The 22,428-nt window shown below is 39.7% G+C and overlaps 1 protein-coding gene and 1 long non-coding RNA gene across 6 annotated transcripts in view; one reads left to right on the top strand and one right to left on the bottom strand.

Annotated features, from left to right (window-relative positions):
- Positions 1 to 7,043, bottom strand: part of Ripk1 (receptor interacting serine/threonine kinase 1) — a 36,130-nt gene extending 29,087 nt beyond the window's left edge. For 2 of the 3 annotated variants that reach the window (XM_078020468.1, XM_040282182.2), the window contains exon 1: positions 6,740 to 7,043. The gene's annotated coding sequence lies outside the window, so the exon portion shown is untranslated. Of the gene's footprint in view, positions 1 to 6,077; positions 6,638 to 6,739 lie in introns of those variants that run through there. The other variant, XM_078020469.1, reaches the window with a different exon arrangement.
- LOC144366324 (uncharacterized) overlaps positions 6,968 to 22,428 on the top strand; it is a 43,266-nt gene continuing 27,805 nt past the window's right edge. The window contains exons 1-2 of one of the 3 annotated variants that reach the window (XR_013425340.1): positions 6,968 to 7,102; positions 7,182 to 7,344. This is a non-coding gene — a long non-coding RNA (uncharacterized LOC144366324). Of the gene's footprint in view, positions 7,345 to 19,824; positions 22,079 to 22,428 lie in introns of those variants that run through there. The other 2 variants (XR_013425339.1, XR_013425338.1) reach the window with 2 other exon arrangements.

The raw sequence follows: 22,428 nt of genomic DNA, 5'->3' as shown, positions 1-22,428 counted from the left end.
TATATATTGAATAATAGGTATCAAATATCTACTCCAGTGATAGCTGAGCTCAGTGGAAAGGAAAAAGAATTTCAGGAACAGAAAACAAACTGGGCATAGGATGAGGGGCACTGCCCACATGGAGACCCTGCAGGGCACTGCCAACCTTGCTAACCAAACATTGGGTTTAAACCGTACTAGGGACAGGAGCTGAGATGGGGGCATGCAAGAAAAGAGGACTGGAATGAAGATCCACCTTAAAATGATTCTCCAAAGTCTGCTACTCCTAAATGGAACAACAAGCTAGGAGAAAAAACAAACAAACAAACAAAAAAGGAGCCCATTAGCCAACGAATACAGAGTCCAGGACTAGGCATGAGGTATTAAAAAAAAAAAAAAAAGTCTCTGTGCAAATTCATAACCTTAGGCCTGTCTCCAAATTTGGGCTTCAAATTTAGAGGATCCTGACCACCATCTTCAGGCTTTTATCTCCCAAACTAAGAACTTTTATATAGAAAGTGGCCACAGGCTAATAGATAGCTGAAGTCAATAAACACCCTCACAATCAGGCCAGATAGGACCCCCACAAAACAAAAAAAGCACTTAATTTAATAGGAGCTCCCAATCCAAAATTATAAACCACAAAAGAAAAAGAGCCAGGTCCAACAAATAAATAGCAGTACGAGGCACCAAATAAACTAAGAATTTCAGACAACTAAACTATTGAAGAGAATTAAAAAACAAACAGGTTTAAAGCAATTATGAGCTGAAGTAAGAATTAGAAGACTATACAAAGAATAATGCACTTGTGATAGGAAGATGTGAAAAAAAAAAACATTTAGAGAATGTGGCTGTCTGCATCAGATCTCAAAGTGGAACTATTTGCTTCAATCTTCTTCCTTTTTCTTCTACTCCTTCATATTCACTGATTTTCCCCAAAGTGAAACAAAGAATAAAATCTCACAGTGAGTTACCATAAACACCAATATATGCCTACCAAAACATCCAAAATTAAAAATATCAACAGTGCCAAATACTGATAAAGATGTGACACAACTGGAATTTTCATAAACTGATAGTATAAATTGGTACAAACACTTTAGAAAAAGGTCTGATAGCTTCTTATAAAATTAAACATACATGTATATATGACCCAGCAATTCCATGCACAAGAGAAAATAAAATATTTGTCCTAAAGGACTTGTGCAACGTTCAGAGTAGCATGATACTCTGAATCATGATAGCCTCAAAGTGGAAAACGCTTTCCAAGAGGACTGTGGTAAATAAGCCATGCTATATTCACACAAAGTATGATTACTCACCAATAAAAAGGAGTTGAACTACTAATACAAAAAACAACATAGAAATGGGAAAAAAAACCCAATGCTGAATGAAGGATGATTATAAAAGTATATGTACTTTATAATTCCTTTTAATGAAGTTCTAGAATAGTCAAAACTAATCTATGTAGAAAAAGTATTCTGGTTGTCCAGAGAGAGGTGAGGAGCGAGTGGGATGGGGCATGTGGGAGCTTTCTGGGGTGATGGTAATCTATTATATCAATGGGGGTTATGTATGCACACACATATGCCTTTGCCAACACTCAGCAAATGTACAGTAGGTCCCCCATATCCATGGATTCTACATTGGTGGATTTAACCAACTGCCAACAGAAAATACTCTAAAAAACTCTGCATCTGTTCTGAACCTGTACAAATATTTTTCCTTGTCATTATTCCCTGAGAAATACAATATAACAACTATTTAGTAGCATTTACATTGTATTAGGTATTATAAGTAATCTAGGAATGATTTAAAAGGGGGGCTGGAGCTGTAGCTCAGTGGCAGAGTGCTTACTTAGCACATGTGAGGCAGTGGATTCAAGCCTTAGCACAGCATAAAAATAAACAAAATAAAGGCATGCTGTCCATCTATAACTACAAAAAAATTAAAAATAAAGTACATGGGAAGATGTGTGTAGATTCTATGTAAATACTATGTCATTTCATATAGGAGACTTGAGCATTGTGGATTTTGGTATCAAAGTGGGTCCTGAAACCAGTCTCCTAAGGATACCAAGGAATAACTGTACTTTTAAAAACTGCAGATAAATATTACACCAAAAGAACAAACTATAAATATACTGAACTTTAGTTGTAGCATGCATGCTGTGGTATTTGGAGGGATGGGTACTGATATCTACAATTTAATTTGAAATGCATGCAAAAAAAAAAAATCACATAGCTGGGTGCAGTTACCCATATCTGTAATCCCAGCAATTTGGAAGGCTGAGGCAGGAGAGAATCATGAGTTCAAGGCCAGCCTGGGAAACAAAAAAATGACCCTTTCTGCACCCCCAAAAATTAGACTCACAGATTAATAGAGGAGATAGTGATGTGATAAAACCGAGTAAAACTGTGCTGATAGCCGATATATTAGCATACACTGTAAAATCTTTTTAACTTTGCACCTTATTTGATGTTTTCATAATCAAGTGTTAGAAGGCAGGAAGTTTAAAAAGTACCTTGGGGAGCAGACATTCTAAAAATGCCTGGAATACTTACCGCCTTGTCCAATGGCCTGGTGCAGACAGCTCAGATAAGCAACCTTCTACATCTTACAGAAAGGCTAAGCAGATGATGCCCTCACCTCAGCACCTTAGACTAACCCTACGGGCATGTTCCCTGTTATGCAAGGCATTGCCAAGAGAAAGGAAGCACAAGAGAAAGAAATGGATCAATGGGACAGGCACAGGGAGGGGAGGATGGGGAGGCTGACAAGAAAAAGGCATGAAGGCTGAGGAAGAGAAAGGGTGAGGCCAGTGCTGGAGATGACATAGCAAGGAGCCATCATGGCAGTGCAAAGGGCATGGGCCTTCTTCTTACATGAACTTTGGCTCTGTAATTCATTAGCTCTATGAACTTGGGGAACTTACTTAGGTTTCAACTTCCTCATCTGCAAAAGTAAATAATAATGACTTCATCAGAGGACTGGTAAGGATAACATGAGAAAAATTATGGGAAAACACATTTATTGGTTGTGGCTATGATTAGCCTCATTGTGTGGTTATGTGGCCACATTTATTTATCCAAACTGATTCCTTTTTTCTGGCTTTGAGAATGCCAGAAGATCCCCACTGGGCAATCCCTGTGAGAATAAAATTGGGGGTGAGGGAGAGATAGAAAGCATAAAAGATATAACATTCATTCTAAGCCTTCCTTTTTCATTTACCAGAGATTCACTGGGGCACGTGGTCTTTCCTATCTCATGATGGTAATTTGTCCCAACCTTTTCCCGTCAACCTCTTGCCTGACTATAGATTGCTCATCTGTCAGGTCTCAGTGTAATTGCATTTAAGAGTCGTGCTACACCCTTCTGTTTAGAGATTTTCACAGCACCCTGTACCTCTCTCCTGAAAGTTAAGACAACTGTTATTTGAGAATTATTTCTAATGAAGCTCACAGAAGGCAAATAAACAAACAAAAAATCAAAAACCTGTTGTGGCACTGTTTCCAGTGTCTAACAGAATCTTAATATGTGCCAACTGATCATTAAATGGATAGCTTTTATTAAAAAAAGAATCACTTAACTGTCCAAGAACAAAGAAAATAATTAAATGGGTTATAGCATAATCATAAGATAGAATATTACATATCAATTGTTTTCAAAGAATAAATCTGTAAACATTTTTTGTGTGTAAACAGATATGTGTGTGTGTGTGTGTGTGTGTGTGTGTGTGTATGCACATATTCAGGAAAAAAGACATAGAGAAAGATATCCAAATATCAGCCAGGATTATTACCTGAACTATAGGGAAATAAATTATTATTATTATTATTTTTTAAATAAATTATTTTTTACTTTACACTTTTACTGTATACAATAAACACAAATTATGTTTATAATAAAATTATGTTTTAAAGAAGGGATAATTCCTTGATTCAATAGTTCTTGACTCCGAGGAATTAAATCTGAGATGTTGATATACAGTGATGTTCCCAGTTACACTACATAGAACAGCAAAAGCATGTAAACCAATGTATATAGGTACAGAGTAGAGAATAAGTTATGCCCCATCCCTAGTGTTAAGTGTATCAGTTTTTAAAAATAAGACTGTATAAGAATGTTAAATAACATGAAAAATACTCAAACAGTCAAGAAATTACTAATCAGGTCCTGAAATACGCCTATTTGGGTATACAATTTCAACTTTTATGATTTTTATTTGGAATCTCTCCTTCACCTCAGACCACATTTCCTCAAACTTGTCAATACTAGGCCCTCCAAGCTTCCTGGATGCATGATACATCTCGGGGAAGAAGGCCTCTGGGCAGGTTCACTATACTTCGTGAGCTTGGCTCTTGACCCAATCAGTTCTCCATATGGTCTTGTGGTTTGCTACTTTAGTCTGATCTTAATCTTATTTGTATTTGGCTGAGTTTCAATGATTTCTTCTTAGTGTTTTTTCCTCCTTTATTTCCCCACAAATGATTCAGCCTTATATTACTGATGATTGGGATTGAACTCATGATTTCACATACACTAGGAGTGCCTTCAATTCCAATGTGGTACGCACTGCCTCCAACTCCAATTCAAATTTGTTTAGCCACGTCTTGTGAGGAGTGAGGAATACCCAAGGGCCAAAAAACACCCACAATGAATTTAGGTTAGAAAGCCATATCATAATGGCATGTTACAGAGTATTAATGAAGGCAAGCTAGCCATTATTAGTGCCATAACTAATTTCAACTAATTGCATCCTTTTAATGGGATTTGTTATTGTTTTGAGATAAACTCACAGTAATCGAAGGATGCAGGGAAGCATTTTTTTCCCACTAAAATTAATGAAAATTCCCAAGAAATTTCTCAATTTACCTTCTAAGTCAGGATAAGTTTAATTATCAAAATATGCATATTTACCTTTAAATGGTTAATCTAATTAATTTCCCCCCATTTTCCATACATAGTGAAGTGTGACAGAAAATGTTGATTGTCTGCCAATGTCTCACTTCTCTGCTAATGGAACTCTGATTTTACTCAGGTACCCAACAAGACCAGAGGGCTTCTCCAAGGTTCTCTGATTATAAAAGCCTGATGCTTTGCCTAGAAAGAGTCGAGCAAGGAAGAGCCAAATGTCCACCAGCAAAAGACAAAATCAAAAAAGTGTTTAAGCAAACATGATCATATTATTGGCACATTATGACCCTGTGAAGTCAATTTTATTATCATCATCATCACCTTTTTAATTTACACGTGAAGAAACTTAAGATTCAGTGTTAAATAATTCACACGAAGTGGCAGATCCTAGACTCAAACCTTGTCCCTTTTCCTCAAAATTCCAAATCAGTTCTCCGATCACATGCTACTTTGCATGACCAATAATTTGTCTTTGGAAAAGTCCAGATACAAAGATCCAATCTTACAGTCTTTCCTGTCTAAATTAAATGAGTACACTACATTTTGAAATATGGGGAGTCTACAGACTAATTTTTAAAAACATGGAAAATATGGTCCAAAATTGATATTCTATACATTAATGTAATCAGCTATTTCTGCCAGAATATAATATCCAACCAAAGCACCGGAAGCTATATTTTCAAATTCTAGATCATATAGGTGGTATTAACACATTATGTACAAACAGTACCTTGCCCGGTTTGGAAGTTGACATTGTAGGTTTTTTTCTTAACACTCATTAATAATCACAATCCTGGAAGTATAATATATCTCTAGGACTCAATATAGTGCAGATAGAAAACAATAATTAAATTTGTTACAGCTGTTTTCTCTAAATTCAATTTTAAAATAGGCTAGTCTTACTTTTGTGCATAGAAGAGCTACAGTATTCCACATTTCTAAGTGGCCACCACTGCCTCCTTATTCTTCACAAAATACAATGAGTACTAAGTCACTCTACATTTCCAAGTTCATTCCCTTTCTTGGTTTCTTCAAGTGTAAATCAGGTTAAGAATTAATAAGTGGTCTCAAAACTAAAGGATTTATGCAAAGTTCCTTGATTCAAACAGCTTCATGCTTTGCCCAGGAATCCTAAGCAAGGAGGAGTCAAATAAACAAAGGCAATCAGAATGAACCCATACCTCCACCCACTCATTCTTGGCGAGGCTGATCAAAACTTGTGTGAACAAGATGCCGTTTCTTTTCCAAACCCTGAAGAGGATCTGCAGCACTTCATAAAAGCAAATGCCACCAAAGAAGTCACCCACGGTTGGGACAATTCATCCCTTTTTTGTCGCTGTGGCTATGGACCGCTCCTTCCGCATTTGCCATCTCACAGTTAAGATTATACCCAAATGCCTCAGGTTGTCTTTGCAACCTTCTCTAAGCCCAAGTGCAATTAGTTAAAGGCCCTTTCAAAGGGTTGGTAAGAAGTCCCAGCTAGGGACATTTATACTATGGCAAGAGCACGGCACTTTCCCTTAAAGATAACTGCAATAATACCTCATCACCCCCACCAAAATGATAACCATAAAGCGCCGGCTCCATTGTGTCACCACAACCGTGGGTCAGACACCTGGCCTTGTCCCGCCTTGAACTTAAACCCCTACAAGAAAGGCGCGCCCAGGCCGCTTGGCCTGCAGGAGCCCGCTAGCTGCGAGGCCCGACTTCCCGAAACCCCCGGGCTCCAGAAGCCCCGCCCACACCCCGCGCCTGCGCGGCCACGCCCCTTCCGGGAAGCCCGCCGCGGAAAAGCGCAGTGACCGCCCAGCCTGGGTGCAAAAGCTCCTCTAAAGCTACTTACTTTCGTTTCCGCCGCAAACTTCCCAAGGCCCAGGTGAGGGACAGAGCCGCGGTAGGAAAGTCGGGAGTCACTCCCACACCGCAGCAGCCTCGCCGGAGAGGGCTGGGAAGCGCACTCGCGCCCCGACGCGGGTACCACTGGGACCGAGCTCGGCCGGTCGCAGTGACAGCCCAGCTGAGTGACAGCTCGCGCCTTCCACCTCACCGCGCCCTGGCCCGCGCCTCCGTCGTCCAGCAGAGTCCAGCTTCACTTAGTGCTCCGGTCCAGCACCGACCCCGGAGATGCGGGCCGGCTGGACAGCCGCACTCCGGACGCTAGGCGAGTGGCCGCGCCGACCGCGCCTTATAAACCGGATTTTGTGACGTACGTCAACTGGGGGGCGGAAACGGTTCTGTCTCCACCCTTCGTGGGCGGCCCAGCTCATTCTCTGTTTTCCCGCCAGGTGGCTGATGTTTCTTGAATACAAATTCCTGAATACAAAGTCACAAAAAATAGACACTCCAAATTCCATTTTAAAGGATCGCGCCTCAGCCTTGTTTTCAAGCTAGTTTCGGAGAGAAATCTCGGCTGCAGAGGAGAGAGCTTGGCCTAGAGGAAAGCCCTAGGTGGGTTCCAGCGGAGGAACCATGGGGGGCGGGTTCCCAGCTTGTGGGTTAGGTATGCTAAAACCATAGGCAAATTACCATTCATCTGTAAAGTGGGGCTGTCGAGGAAGAACTGGGATGATTACTTTCAACTCTTGAAAATGGTAATTGTGAAGACTCAAGCAAAATAGAAATGCTTGCTATTAGTTATAGGAAGTTATAGGGCGCTCAGTGGTAGAGCACTTGCTTAGCATGTGGGAGGCCTTGGGTTTGATAACCCAACACCTAAAGGTAAATTTTTTAAAAAGTTACAGAATTGAGCTGGTGTTATGGCTCAGTGGCAGAGCGCCTGCCTAGCATGTATGAGGCCCTGGATTCAATCCTCAGCACCATATAAAACTAAATAAATAGATAAAGATCCATTGACAACTAAAAAAATAGTTTTGAAAAAGTTACACAAGGGCTGAGGATGTGGCTCAAGCGGTAGGGCGCTCCCCTGGCATGCGTGCGGCCCGGGTTCGATCCTCAGCACCACATACAAACAAAGATGTTGTGTCTGCTGAAAACTAAATAAAAATAAATAAATAACAAAAAAGAAAGAATAAAAAAGTTACACAAGTATATAGACAATGATTACATATTGTAAAAAAGATTTATGTCAAGAGAATGAGAAAATAAGCCACTGACATGAAGAAAATATTAACAAAAGACATACCTGATAAAGGTCTCTTATCTCCTACCCCCAGCAAAAAGAAAAACCTGTCAAAAGCAACAATAAAATGCACAATCTGATTTAAAATAAGCAAAAGATCTGAACAGATGCCTTGCCATGCAGATAAGCACATAAAAAAATGTTCAACATCATAAGTCATTAGGGAAATGCAAGCTAAAAAACGAGCCTTTCACTCTGGCTCCAGCAGGGGGATGGAGACAGAACACTTAAAAAAATGTATATATATATATTTTCAATAGACCTTTATTTTGTTTATTTACATGTGGTGCTAAGAATTGAATCCAGGGCCTCACATGTGCTAAGCAAGTGCTCTACCACTGGGGCCCAGAACATTTCTTAGAATGGCTAAAACCCAAACAACAATTCATCCCCTGCAAGTGTGCAAAATGTTACAGCTACTCCAGAAAATAGTTTGGCAGTTTCTTACAAAACTCAATAGTCTTCACTGCATGATTCATCAATTGCACACTTGTTATTTGACTTTTTGCAGCTTAATTCATAATTGACAAAAAAATGAAAGCAACCAAGATGTCCTTCAATAGTGAGTGATTGGAAAAGCCATGATACATTAATTCAATGGAATATTATTCAGCACTAAAAAGAGATGAAAAAAAACCATGGAGAAATCAAATGCATATTTCTGTGAAAGAAGCCAATCTTTCACATGAATCAGACCAGGAAGGGGTATCTATATATACAGAGAGAGAGAGGAATGTGGAGGAAGGAGAGGAGGGAATAGAGGATAGAAAGATTTATTACAGGAATTAATTCATGTGATTCTGCAGGCTCAGAAGTCCTGCACAAGCTACAAGCTGGAAACCATAACTTGCTGGTAGCATGATTCTGTCTCAGTCTAGAGGCCTCAGAAGTAGGGAAGTTGATGGTGTAACTTTGATTACAGCATGTTGTTATAATTGTTGTATTTTATTAATCATTATTAATCTCTTATTTTGCCTAATTTATAAAATATAAGTTAAACATTATCATTGGTATTTACTATATAGGAAAACTGTGTGTGTGTGTGTGTGTGTGTGTGTGTGTGTGTATGTATGTGTGTATGTGTGTATGTGTATGTGTGTCTACATACATACACACGTTATCCCTGGTTTCAGCATCTACTGGGGGTCTTGGAATGTATTCTTCATGGATAAGGAGGGATTACTGCCTTGATAATTTTCATTTTCTCCTTTTTTGCTTTTTTTTTAGTCTTTCTAAATATTTATCAAGTTCATTGATCTTTTCAAAGAACCACATTGGGATTTCCTGGATTTTTCTCTGCAGTTTTCTGTTTTCAGTTTCATTGATTTCCACTGTCTATTATTTCCTTCCTTTTGCTTTTGTTGGGTATGTTTTATTCTTTTTCTTATTTCTTAGCATAGAAGCTTAGTTTTTAATTCAAGACCTTCTTTCCTAATATTTGTATTTTGTATTGTGTTTTGGTCATTGTGTTTTTCAGCTCTAAAATACTCATTTATTTCTTTTTTATGTCTTCCATTTATTTACTAAGACTTTCTACTTTTACAGTGGTTTCTAGTGTATTCATGATCATCGTTGGAGTGGTTTTGTTGTTTTGAGGTTCTGTTTTAAGCATTGTAATGCCATCAGTTTCCCACTAAGCACTGATTTGACTGTATCATAAAAGTTTTCCTATATTGTATTTTTATATTCACTCAGTTAAACATAGTTTTTAATTCCTCTTAAGACTTCTTTTACTCATTGATAGTTTATAAATCTGTGATTTCTAATTTAATTCTATATTAACTAGAACATACATTGTATAATTCTAATTCTTTTAATGTTTCTTGCCTTAGGATAAATAGTCTCTCCCAATGAGTGTTCCATGAATACTTGAAAATAATGTGTATTCTTTGATTTTCTGGAGTGTTCAGTGGAAATTCATTAGATACAATTGGTTGATGATGTTTTTCAGTAATTTCATCTGCTTGCTGATTTTCTGTCTCTAGTTCTGCCTGTTACCAGAATGAATGGTTTTTAATGAGAAACCTGCAGTTACTTGTATTGCTGTTCCCCTTTGGGTATATATATCGGGGTGGGGGGCTTGCTCTCAAGCATTTTTCCTTGTCTTAGTTTTTAATAACTTTGTTACGATACATGTGAGTGTGGATTTCTCTCAGTTTATGCTGTTTGGAATTTGAGGTTGTATTTTGGTCATTGTGTTTTTCAGTTCTAAAATACTCATTTGTTTCTTTTTTATATCTTCCATTACTTTACCAAGACTTTCTTGCTGCAGTCTGGCTGGGCACAATTCAGGAGCCACTTATCAAGCAGAAATGAACTTTATTTTTAGAACACACACCGAACCACACTAGCTCTTTAGGAACTCCCTCAGAGCCCAACTGCCACCACGGGCTTCCCACAAGCCTCTCAACCCGCCCCCTCTTCCTGCTCTTGAGGCTGATTGGCTGGGTCATGTGGGTGGAGCCAAAAGAGTCCCCCAATGAGCAACTCCATGGTCTGAAAGGGTGGGGAAACAGCCCAATGAGCATCACCGCAGAGGAGCCAATCAGCTGGCAGCTAGAAGTTTGCTGGGGCCTCTGTGAGCCAATCATCAGCTGGCAACTGGAAGTTTGCTGGGGCCCCTTTGGCTGTGGCTCTCAACATCTCCCCCTCTCTGTTTAAACAACAAGCATGTGGCTTAGGGACCGTGCCTGCCTTAGGCTGTCCAATAGTACATATGGTCTTTACCTGTCATCGGATGAGCTGACCTCAAGGCGTCAGCCTCCCGTCTTAGGTTGGTACCATTGCAATTGGATCTCACCCATCATTGACTACTGGTCCAGCATACAGCCACACCTGTGGATAGGCCTTTGTACCATCGAGGAGGTGAGGTTCTTTGCCTCACCTCTGTTGGCCCCTAAATTTTAGCTGAATGACCATCACAAGCAGAAGGGAGGAGAATACATCAAGCCAATTGACGGCTCCTTTTGGAAAAATTGTACCACCGATGACACCATCAGCAAAAATACCCCAACACTACCACAAGTCACTGCACCAACAGATAGTTCACAATGCATACAAGTGAGTTCACAATGCATACAAGTGATTCATAGTCCAGGCAAGTTCTGCAAGCAGTTCAGTGATAGCTATTGCAGAAGCTGTAGTTTCTAGTGTATTTGTGATTCATCATTGGTTTCCAGTGTATTTGTGATTCATCTTTGGAGCAGTTTTTGTTGTTGTTTTGGGGTTCTGTGCTGCAGGCTGGACGGCGGGGGCCGCGTGAGCCTTGGCTCCGCTCCTGCCCGCTGCTGTTTTTACCTGCCGCCTTCCTGCTGGGCGCTTTCGCGGGTCGCTGTCAGTGCACGCCGGCTTGCGATCCTGCAACCCGGCTGAGCACAAAAACACAAGCCAGATGGAACTGAAACAAAGTTTTATTTTGTGAGAGGCCGTGTGCGTCCCCCTAACAAGCCGGTCCACACACACGTGTGTCCCTACCGGACACGGGGGGCTCCACTTCTCCCGGAATACCCTCCTACCATCCTTCCCCAACCAATGGGAACTCTCCGGGAGTCTTGTAACTTGAGTCCCCAAATGGGCCTAGGTGAACAGTAGGAGCCGAATTTCCATATGAATGTAATACTTTTGCAGTGGCTCCTAGCATCTGCCCCCTTCTGTTTAATTAAGCAATGGCAATGTGGCTAGGGACCGTGCCTGGTAGGTTGTCCAATTTAACATGTGGTTCTTACCCGTCATGGGAGAACTGACTTTTACACGTCAGTTTCCTGTCTTAGGTTGAATCCACTGTAATCAGATCAACCCGTCACTGACTACCGGTCTAGCATAGCCATGCTTGTGGATAGGCCTAAGCACCAGTGGGGGGGTGAGGTTCTTGCCTCACCTCTGTTGGCCCCCAAATTTAACCTTGGTGCCAGTGGGGGGGTGAGGTTCTTGCCTCACCTCTGTTGGCCCCCAAGTTTTAGACCATCACTAGTAGAAGGGAGGAAGATACAGAAATGCCACAATATCAAGTCAATTGATGGCTCCTTAGGAAGAACAGTAACACTGGTGACACAGCAGCTAAGATATTTCAGCACTACCATAATTCGCTGTATCAACAAATAGAGCACAATGCATACAGGTGATACATAGTCCAGGCAAGTTGTGTAAGCAGTTCAAAGTGGAGGAGTCTATCAATATGTCCATTTCCTCCCAAAGTAAATTAAGTCCTTGATTGAGCAGTTCAAAGTGGAGGAGTCTGTCAATATGTCCATTTTCTCTCAAAGTAAATTAAGTCCTTGATTGAGGATACTTATTGAGTTATATTGATTGATGTATCAGTTTATACAGTTTACTGTGATAGCTATCATAGAAGTTGTAGTTTGGTTTTATCTTAGTCTTCACCGGCACTGGGATGGAGATGGGAATTCTGGCCATGGTGCTAAAGAGACATTATCTTGAACAGAATTATTAAATATAATGAAAAGGAAAGGTGAAAGTAAACAAACAGATCTGTTAACCACCTTTAAAAGCAAAATTTATAACAGCTGTTTACCTAATTTAAATTAAACCATATAAGTCACGTGATTTTTTTTTTTGGATCCATTTATATCTATTTACACATGAGCGCTCCTTATAAATGAAATATGGACATACACACATACAGACATACAACACAAAACAGTGCATACATAACATAGAACATATAAGACAATAGTAAATAAAGGCCTTGTAGCTATACCTAGGTGAAATCTCCATTGCAATGTTTAAAAACTTTACAGTTAAAAAAAAATAAAACACAGTCAAAAAATAAAACTGATCAGAAAGACATTAACCTAGGTTTGTATGAGCTCAAAAAGAAAGAGAAATAAATAAATAAATAAATAAAATAGAACCTTATGATGTGGGAAAAATGTAATAATAAAATAGATATTGAAAAAGGCACCGTGGTAAATCACTGTTGTAGATGTAAGAATAGCCAAGCTGGAACTCTGGATATCAGCTGTTATGGATTTGAGTCAAATCATCTTCTTTTTCTGTAGAAATTGTTTTAGTTAATCTCTCTGGAATCCAAATTGGTTGCTGTTCCTCCTGTGGAAAAACACAGACGGAGCCCCGACTCCAGACTATTACTGGGTCCGGACCTTTCCATTGTCCTGTTAGAATATCTTTCCAAAGTACCTTAGGCTTATGTACATTTTTCGGATACATATGTCTTTCCGCAGCACTAAGTCCTGATGAATCCAAATTTAGAAAGTTTAGAGTAAAAAGGGTTATTTTAAGTTTATCTTTGGGGGATATATACCCTTTTCCAATTCCTTCCTTTTGTTTTAATAAGTACATTTTAATAGTTTGATGAGCTCTTTCAACTATGCCTTGACCCTGTGGATTGTATGGGATTCCTGTTATATGAGTAATGCCAAATGATGAGCAAAATTGTTTAAAAGAGTTAGACGTATAACCAGGAGCGTTATCAGTTTTTAACTGTTTAGGAACACCCACAGTGGCAAAATTTTGTAAGCAATGAGCTATAACATCTTTAGTTTTTTCTCCGGCATGAAGGGAGCCCATTAAAAATCCAGAAGAAGTATCAACTGTAACATGTAAATATTTTAATTTTCCAAATTCTGGCAAGTGTGTAACGTCCATCTGCCAAATATGGTTAGGTATCAGTCCTCTAGGATTGACTCCAAGATTAACTTGTGGTAAAAATGTCACACAATTTTGACATTGTTTTATTATATGTCTGGCTTGTTCCTTAGTTATTTTAAAACGTTTTTGTAAGGTATTAGCATTGACATGGAACCTTTTATGAAAATTTATAGCTTCTTCTATTGTGGAGAAAATATGTATGTCATGTGTAGATTTATCTGCTAGTTCATTACCCAAACTAAGGGCTCCAGGCAACCCTGTATGTGCCCTGATATGTCCAATAAAGAATGGATCTTTTCTGTCCCAGATTAGAGTTTGTATAGCAGAAAACAAAGAGAAAACAGTAGAGGAAGGAGAAATCCTACCAGCATCTTCAAGGGATGCTATAGCATTAACTACATACTGGCTATCAGAGAATAAATTAAATACAGAATCTTTGAACATCATAAAAGCTTGTAATACTGCATTGAGCTCTACCTTTTGAGCTGATTGTTTGGGTACTAAAAATGTAAAAGTTTGATCAGGGGTAACTACCGCTGCTGTACCATTGTTTGACCCATCAGTGAATATATTTGGAGCATTCATGATAGGGGTTTTTTTTGTCATTTTAGGAAAAACTACAGGATGCTTAGACCAAAAGGACAACAAGGGATTAGATGGCAAGTGATTATCAAATGAGACACTAGATTTACACATGATTATTGCCCAAGTATTTAACTCATTAGCTAACTCATCAATTTGATCCATAGTATATGGAGTAATAATTTTATTGGGAGAAATCCCAAACACTCCCTTCGCTGCTTTTATCCCTTTGAGTATTAATTGTCCTACAGCCTCAGGATATCTAGTAAGAATAGTATTAGGGGAATACGATAAATGTATCCACAATAATGGACCTTCTTGCCAAAATACTCCTGTAGGAATATTTTTTGTTGGTAGTACAATAAATAATAAAGGCAAACTTATATCAATTCTATCCAAGTGCATATTTTCCATATATGTTTCAATGATTTTTAATGCCTTTCTTGCTTCAGGCATTAACATGCGGGGTGAATTTGGATCTGATGGACCTTTTAGGATATCAAATAAGGGTCCTAATTCTCCTGTTGGTATGCCTAGGTAAGGCCTTATCCAGTTTATGTCTCCCAATAATTTTTGAAAGTCATTAAGTGATTTGAGTTGATCTACTCGAATTTGAATTTTTGGTGGACGGACCATGGTTGAGGATAATAAAACTCCTAAATAATTAATTGGAAAATTTAATTGTACTTTATCTATTGCTATGTCTAGATTATAATTTTTTAGTAAGTTTGTAAGTGTGGCATAACATTCTAGCAATGTGTTCTTATCTTTATGTGCTAATAACACATCATCCATATAGTGAAATATTTGTAGTTCAGGATTTTGATTTCTAAGTGGCTGGATTGCTTTATTAACATAAATTTGACACATAGTCGGGCTGTTCGCCATCCCCTGGGGTAAAACTTTCCACTCATATCTCTGATCAGGACCTTCATGATTTAGTGCAGGGATAGTAAATGCAAAATGTGGACTATCCTCGGGATGAATTGGAATTGAAAAGAAACAATCCTTAATATCTATAGTTAACACATGCCAGGTTTTTGGTAAAGCAGACAATTGGGGAATCCCTGATTGAGCAGGTCCCATAATAACCATCTCATTATTAATGGCTCTTAAATCTTGTAATAATCTCCATTTACCAGATTTCTTTTTAATGACAAAAATGGGAGTATTATGGGGAGATACGGAAGGTTGTAAATGTCCTTCCGCTAATTGTTGTTTGACCAGATCATGGGCTACTTGTATCTTTTCTTTAGTCAGGGGCCACTGAGGAACACACACTGGTCTTTCTGATTTCCATGTAATTTTGATTGTCTCAGTGGCCCTTTTTGAAAACCCAATCCATGTTTATTTATTTCTTGATCTATTTGAATTGGTGCTATCATATCTTGATCTTGTTTCCTTAATCCTTTTTCTTTTCTAAAGCCTTGTTTAGCCCTACTAGTGGGCGCGTTAGAATTGACGTTATTTGTTAATGTCAATCCTAATTGATCTAGGACATCCCGTCCCCATAAATTTATGGGAAGATGGTCCAATACATAGGGCTGTATAGTTCCTTCACATCCTTCAGGATCCCTCCAATCTAATACCATAGCACTTCTATGGGGGTTAGTTGCCACTCCTAGGCCTCGAAGCGTTTGAGTGGCTTGTTGCAATGGCCAGTGCTTTGGCCATTCCTGACGAGATATGATGCTGAGGTCAGCACCTGTGTCCAGCAGCCCATTAAAATCATGTCCTTGAATATTTAATTTTAGCATTGGGCGAGAATCTAAATTTAAAGAAAGCATAGCCCAATCTACACCTGTAGAGCCTAATCCCTTGGAACCTCTTTCTACATTACAACTGGAAAATTCATCATGTAGGCTGGGTATTATTAATAACTGTGCTATTCTATCTCCTGATGAAATTACGGATATACCTCTTGGAGAACTGGCTATAATTTTTATTTCACCCTCATAATCGGGATCAATTACCCCAGGACTTATCATAAGTCCTTTTAGTGTAGAAGAACTGCGTCCTAATAATAAGCCTACTGTTCCTTGGGGAAGAGGTCCTTTTATTCCTGTGGGAATGATTTGAACTCCCATCTCTGGAGTTAATACTGCTCTGGCAGAGGCACAGATGTCCAACCCTGCGCTCCCTCTAGTTTGTCTGATGAGGGATCTGATGGATAATGCGTCCTGGGCACTACCTTGATGGTGCTGCTGGGTTCCTCCATTGCCCCGTATATTTGTGGCTTTGGGCTCCGGGGCATTGGGCCCTCCAATTCGTTTTTTGGCAACGGGGCCTGATACCTTTCTCCACGATATCGTGGGTAGACACTTGGTCTTTGTCCATTTTTTGATAACGGAATACCCTCAATGGTGGTTTGAGAACGGCATTCATTAGCCCAATGTCTCCCTCTATGGCATCGTGGGCAAATACCCGGGATTCTACTCCTTTGATACCTAGCTTTGTTAAACCCTCCTCCTATGGGGCAATTTCTTTTAAAATGTCCTTTCTGATTGCAATTATAGCATGTTTTTGGCTTGGTATCTAAAGCCTGTTTTACTTCAGCTGCCATGACTTGTCCTTGTTCATCAATGTCGCTACATAATTTAATATATGTGTTTAAATCTTCATGTTTCCACGGTCTAATGACCTCTTTGCAGCAACAATTTGCTTGGTCATAAGCCAGTTGTTTTATAAATGGCATTGCCTGTTCTGTATTTTCAAATGTCTTAGAGGCTGTTTCAATAAGTCTAGCTACAAAGTCAGCGTAGGGCTCATTAACTCCTTGTATTATCTTAGATAGTTGACCTTGTAAATCCCCTTGTCCCTTCAAAGTTTTCCATGCCTTAATTGCATTTATAGTGATCTGAGCGTATACGCCAGGATCATATCTAATCTGTTGCCTCTGACCCTCATAAGGTCCTTTACCTAATAGCATTTGTGTATCTCTTTCAGGGTAACCTGCTGCTGCATTTCGCCTAGCTGTCTCCCTGCAAAATTCCTCATTGGCAATTTTCCATAATAAATATTGTCCTCCATTTAGCACAGAGTGACACACGCTAGCCCAATCTTCTGGTGTTAAGTCCCAGCTGGTAATAGATTCGACCATTCTAACTGTAAAGGGAGCCGCAGGCCCGTAGGTTTGTACAGCTTCCTTTAATTGCTTTACTATTTTGAAATCTAAGGCACGGTAAACTCGTTCCCTTTCTTCTCCCCGCTCAACTACAGGGCATGCTAACTTTTGGGGTCCTGCCTCAGGATTCCGTTCATCACCTATGGAAACTGAGGGCTGCTCAGCTACAGGTGAAGCTGTTGGTTGAATTACGCCCTCTGGTGATGGAACGGAGTTAGTACTAGCCTCCCTATCTGAGGGCCGTTTTTTCCCTAAGCTTGCCTTCAAATTTTCTTCTGTCTGACTAGCTTGAGGGACCTTTTGTTTTGCTTGACCTAATAAGTTTTCTGCCATAGCCTGGACCTCTAACAATTTACTTAACAGTCTTTCGGTTTGTTTTTTACTAGATTCTAGTCTACTATAAAGGTAACGTAACCCAATAAGGTAGGATAGAAGAAAGCCAAAACAGAATGAAACAGAAACGGAGAGGAGAAAAATGATTATATCAATTTTTTCTTTCTCAGGGCCGAATAACTTAAAACCTTGAGCCAACCATTTTTCCCAATTCGCCTGAAAAAATTGTAAGGCTAGAGAGCCTGAAATAAAAGCAGAATAAATCAAAACAAAAATACCCATTCTGTCGCCTTTCCTTAGGGGCGAGCGATATCACTCACCTATAAATTTTGGGCGTTCCCCGTACAAGGGCCACCAAAATGCTGCAGGCTGGACGGCGGGGGCCGCGTGAGCCTTGGCTCCGCTCCTGCCCGCTGCTGTTTTCACCTGCCGCCTTCCTGCTGGGCGCTTTCGCGGGTCGCTGTCAGTGCACGCCGGCTTGCGATCCTGCAACCCGGCTGAGCACAAAAACACAAGCCAGATGGAACTGAAACAAAGTTTTATTTTGTGAGAGGCCGTGTGCGTCCCCCTAACAAGCCGGTCCACACACACGTGTGTCCCTACCGGACACGGGGGGCTCCACTTCCCCCGGAATACCCTCCTACCATCCTTCCCCAACGGGAACTCTCCGGGAGTCTTGTAACTTGAGTCCCCAAATGGGCCTAGGTGAACAGTAGGAGCCGAATTTCCATATGAATGTAATACTTTTGCAGTGGCTCCTAGCAGTTCTGTATTTTTAATATTTTTTTAGTTGTTGATGGACCTTTATTTATTGGTGCTGAGAATTGTACCCAGTGCCTCACACATTCGAGACAAGCGCTCTACCACTGAGTCACAACCTCAGCCCTGTTTTTTTTTTTTCCTCCCAAACTTGGAACAACAGAAGCATATTGTCTCATAGTCCTTGTGGCCAAGAGTCTGAAATCCAGGTGTCAGCAGGTGGGTTCCTTTTGGAGGCTCCGAGGGCATATCTGTTTCATGCCTGTCTCCCAGCTTATGGTGATTGTAGATAATCCTTGGTCTTCCTTGGCTTGCAGCTATATCCCTCCATTCTGTCCTCACATGGCCTTTTCTAATAGATCTTCTTTATGTCTTGAGTCTCCCTCTGTGTCCTCTTATAATGAGACTACCCTAAATCCAGGATGATCTCATCAAAATCTTTGATTTACTTATACCTGCAAACACCCTATTTCCAAAGAAGGTTACATCCTCAGACACTGGGGGTTAGAACTTAGATGTATCCTTTTTTGATGGATAAATTCAGTCCATCATAAGGAATAATTTATATGCAACAGAATTTACTAATTTTAAGTATTTTGTTTGATTAGTTTTGACACACGCATGCAGTAGGATAATTACTGCCACACTCAGGACACAAAATACCTTCAGCATCCCAAAAAGTTCCCCATGACCTTTGCAGTCAATCTCTTCCCACCCTGAGTATCTGATTGTCTTTCTGTTACTATAATTTTATTTTTCCATCCTTTGTATCTGGCTTCTTTGACAGCATAATGCTTCTGACATTCCTCCATGTTGTATGTATCAGGGGAATCAGTAGGTTTGAAGATTTTCAAACTTAAAAAAAGAAAAAGGACATAAGCATAGTACAAGGTGAATACCCTCTTAGACTCACAAGTATGGACATTTTGCCATGTTTGTGTTTTCTTTCTCTTACGGTAAACTATAGCAATAGTTTATTGCTAAACTATTGCCTACTTCAGCTTCTATCTCCTAAGGACAAGAAGATTCTGTTGGAACACTTTTGTAATAGCAACTGTGAAGCTACTGTAAAGTTTTTGTCAGATCATTCCAAAATGTATGTCATCTATCAGCTCTTATATACAGAGTTGGAAAAGAAGAAACAAAACTATCACTATTTTGAGATGAATAATGCCTAATTAACATTTGTGTTAACATCCTTGATACTCTTTCCCCATGCAAGTTGTGATTTTACTGGTAGTTTGAATGCCAAGTAATTCTGGATTATATTATGGGTATTTTTTTTAAATTTTTTTTTAAAGAGTGAGTGAGAGAGGAGAGAGAGAGTGAGAGAGAGAGAGAATTTTTAACATTTATTTTTCAGTTCTCTGCGGACACAACATCTTTGTTGGTATGTGGTGCTGAGGATCGAACCCAGCCGCACGCGTGCCAGGTGAGCGCGCTACCGCTTGAGCCACATCCCCAGCCCCTATTATGGGTATTTTTGGATATTGTGTTATGAAATGCTGGATTTTATATAAATTCTATGAAGAATTTTGCTATTTTTGTTCAAGATGAGGGATACTAGAGGGAAAAATAATAAAAACTCATGGCCAGGTTGATTGTACCTTGAATTCTGGTCTTCTTTCTAATGTTTATTTTTAGATTCTCGAAGTAGCATTATTAAGCGTTCCGTCCAGATTTTATAGTTGCTTTCAATGAGAGAAAACTCTATGATTCATTTACCAACTAAACTACAATCAGAATTAGGACTTTTTTCCTTACTGTAAAACTTTTTAGCTACTTACTTTTACTGGTGAGTGCTTTGCAAACATTCAAGGAATGCTCAATTTGCATTCAAAGAATGCAAATGATCCAATTCTCCCATCCAAGTACTAACCAGACTGGACCCTGCTTAGCTTCAGAGATCAGAGGAGATGGGGTGCATTCAGTGGCTGGCTGTAGACCAAATGATTTAATTCTCTACTCAGTCCAGAGTATAGAGAAAGAAGCTGCACCTTCACCTCAGTTTTTGAGATTAATCTTTTTACTAAAATTTGACAAGAACAGGTAAAGAATATTGCAGACTAAAATAACTCATCAACACCAATATAAAACTTTAAACCCAATTGTTAATAAGCAAAATTCATCAGGACATAAAATAGATAAAGTGAAATAACCAAAGTAAGTTTCCCAAGAACATAAGGTTGTTTAAATTAGTAAAGCAGTTGATAAAATTTAGTATAACACCATATTAGAGTTAAAAACATGACTATCTAGATACATGCTTTAAAATATTTGATAAAGTTCAGTAACTATCCATCACACTAATGGTAGATCTGTAAATGCCTTAAGAAGATGAGGTAATAAGATGTGGGTGCCCATCTCCATTGTACAGGAGGGTCTTCTGAAAATAAAATGGCACAAATCCAATACAAGAGTATGAAAAGAAGAAATGAAAATATCATCCATGAATAAATAATGCCTAGCAGATATGTCATATCTCCCAGAGTTAGGAAGTCTTGGGATCTCTATGGAGAGATGCAAAGCTGCAGCTGCCCCATGAAACATTCTGAGCTGAAATTGGCTCCTTGTGATCTGTAAGAAAGATGGAGTTTTCTGAGAGGCTTCTCTTTGAAAGAAGCTGACATGGCAATATTAGGCAATATTAGGAATATATTAGGCAATATTAAGAAGCTATATTAGGAATATATCAGCTATATTAGGAATATAGTAGGCAATGTTAAGAAGTTGACATGGCAATATTGAGAATATACTAGGCAATATTAAGATGTGATATTAAGTATATGTTAGGAATATAGTAACTATATTAAGAATATATTAGGCAATATTAAGGAATATATTAGGCATTATTAAGAAGCTATATGAGGAGAGGAGACGTGGTGTACGGAGGGTAAGGGAGTCTAGGCCTGGTCAGTGCAGAGAGGCACAGAGAGGACAACTGTGCCCTCACTGGCTACCCATCTACGAAAGCATGGCTCCCCCCAGACCACCTCTGTTAGGTAGTAGCTAGCAATGAGCATTAAAATGCAGGCAAGGTCACAGGTGTTCTTTAAATTACTTCTGCCAAAGTAAACAAGAAAGCAAAATGTGGCAATTTGTAGAAAAAGAAACAGAAGCAAAAGGAAATGTCAAGAAAAAAGGATTAATGGGACTAACTCTTAATAGGGTCCATTGATGTTGACATGATGCTAAGAATAAAAGTATCTCCACTTATCTGGGGAGGAAGACTCCTTTAGTAGCACAGGCACACTAAAGTAACTTCTGATCAGTGATTGACCCCAATGCCCACATTAACATGGGATTGACTTGTAGATGAAGCCCCCCTAAATAGGATGGCCACCATGACAGTTTCGGAGAGGACCAACTAAGGTCAAAAACTCCACCATCCCACGTGAAGGAGGAGTTAAACACCAGATTGGTGAAAGTTGCTGGAGGAGGACCCCAGTTTTCAAATTAACCATAAAACAATAATGAAATTGGGGACAGTATTGTCTTCTTTGTTGTTTTCTGCTCGGAGACGGTCCACTCTCTCCCTTGAGAGTGCTTTTGGCTTAAGCCTCACTTTCCTTTATTTTCACCTCACTTTTGCTTCTAATAAAGTTCTTCTGCATGACTTTTGGTGTCTGACTTGAAATCTTCTTTCGTTGGAACACAAGAACTGAGGTTTGGAGTTTCAGCTCCCTGTTTTCCTGTGACACCTCCATCTTGGAACACTGGAGCCACTGCCATAGCCTTCCCCACATGGTAACCTTCACGTTAGAACAATGGACAGGGCCTGGAGGCAGCTGCCCACTGCAGCACTGCTGGCCACAGCACTGCATCCCTGAAGGGCTGCCCAATGCCATTGCACAGCCCGCCCTTCCAGTCCCATCTCTGAAAGTGGTCACCTCCATCATGGGACACCTCTGCCACCATCTTGGGATACATGTGCTACTGCCACTGCCATCTCTAGTTGGGGCAGTTT

This window comes from Ictidomys tridecemlineatus, chromosome 8 (genome assembly GCF_052094955.1).
Source record: "Ictidomys tridecemlineatus isolate mIctTri1 chromosome 8, mIctTri1.hap1, whole genome shotgun sequence".
Classification (NCBI taxonomy): domain Eukaryota; kingdom Metazoa; phylum Chordata; class Mammalia; order Rodentia; family Sciuridae; genus Ictidomys; species Ictidomys tridecemlineatus.
The sequence above is the reverse complement of the archived record's forward strand: the minus strand, read 5'-3'. Positions and strand labels throughout refer to the sequence as shown.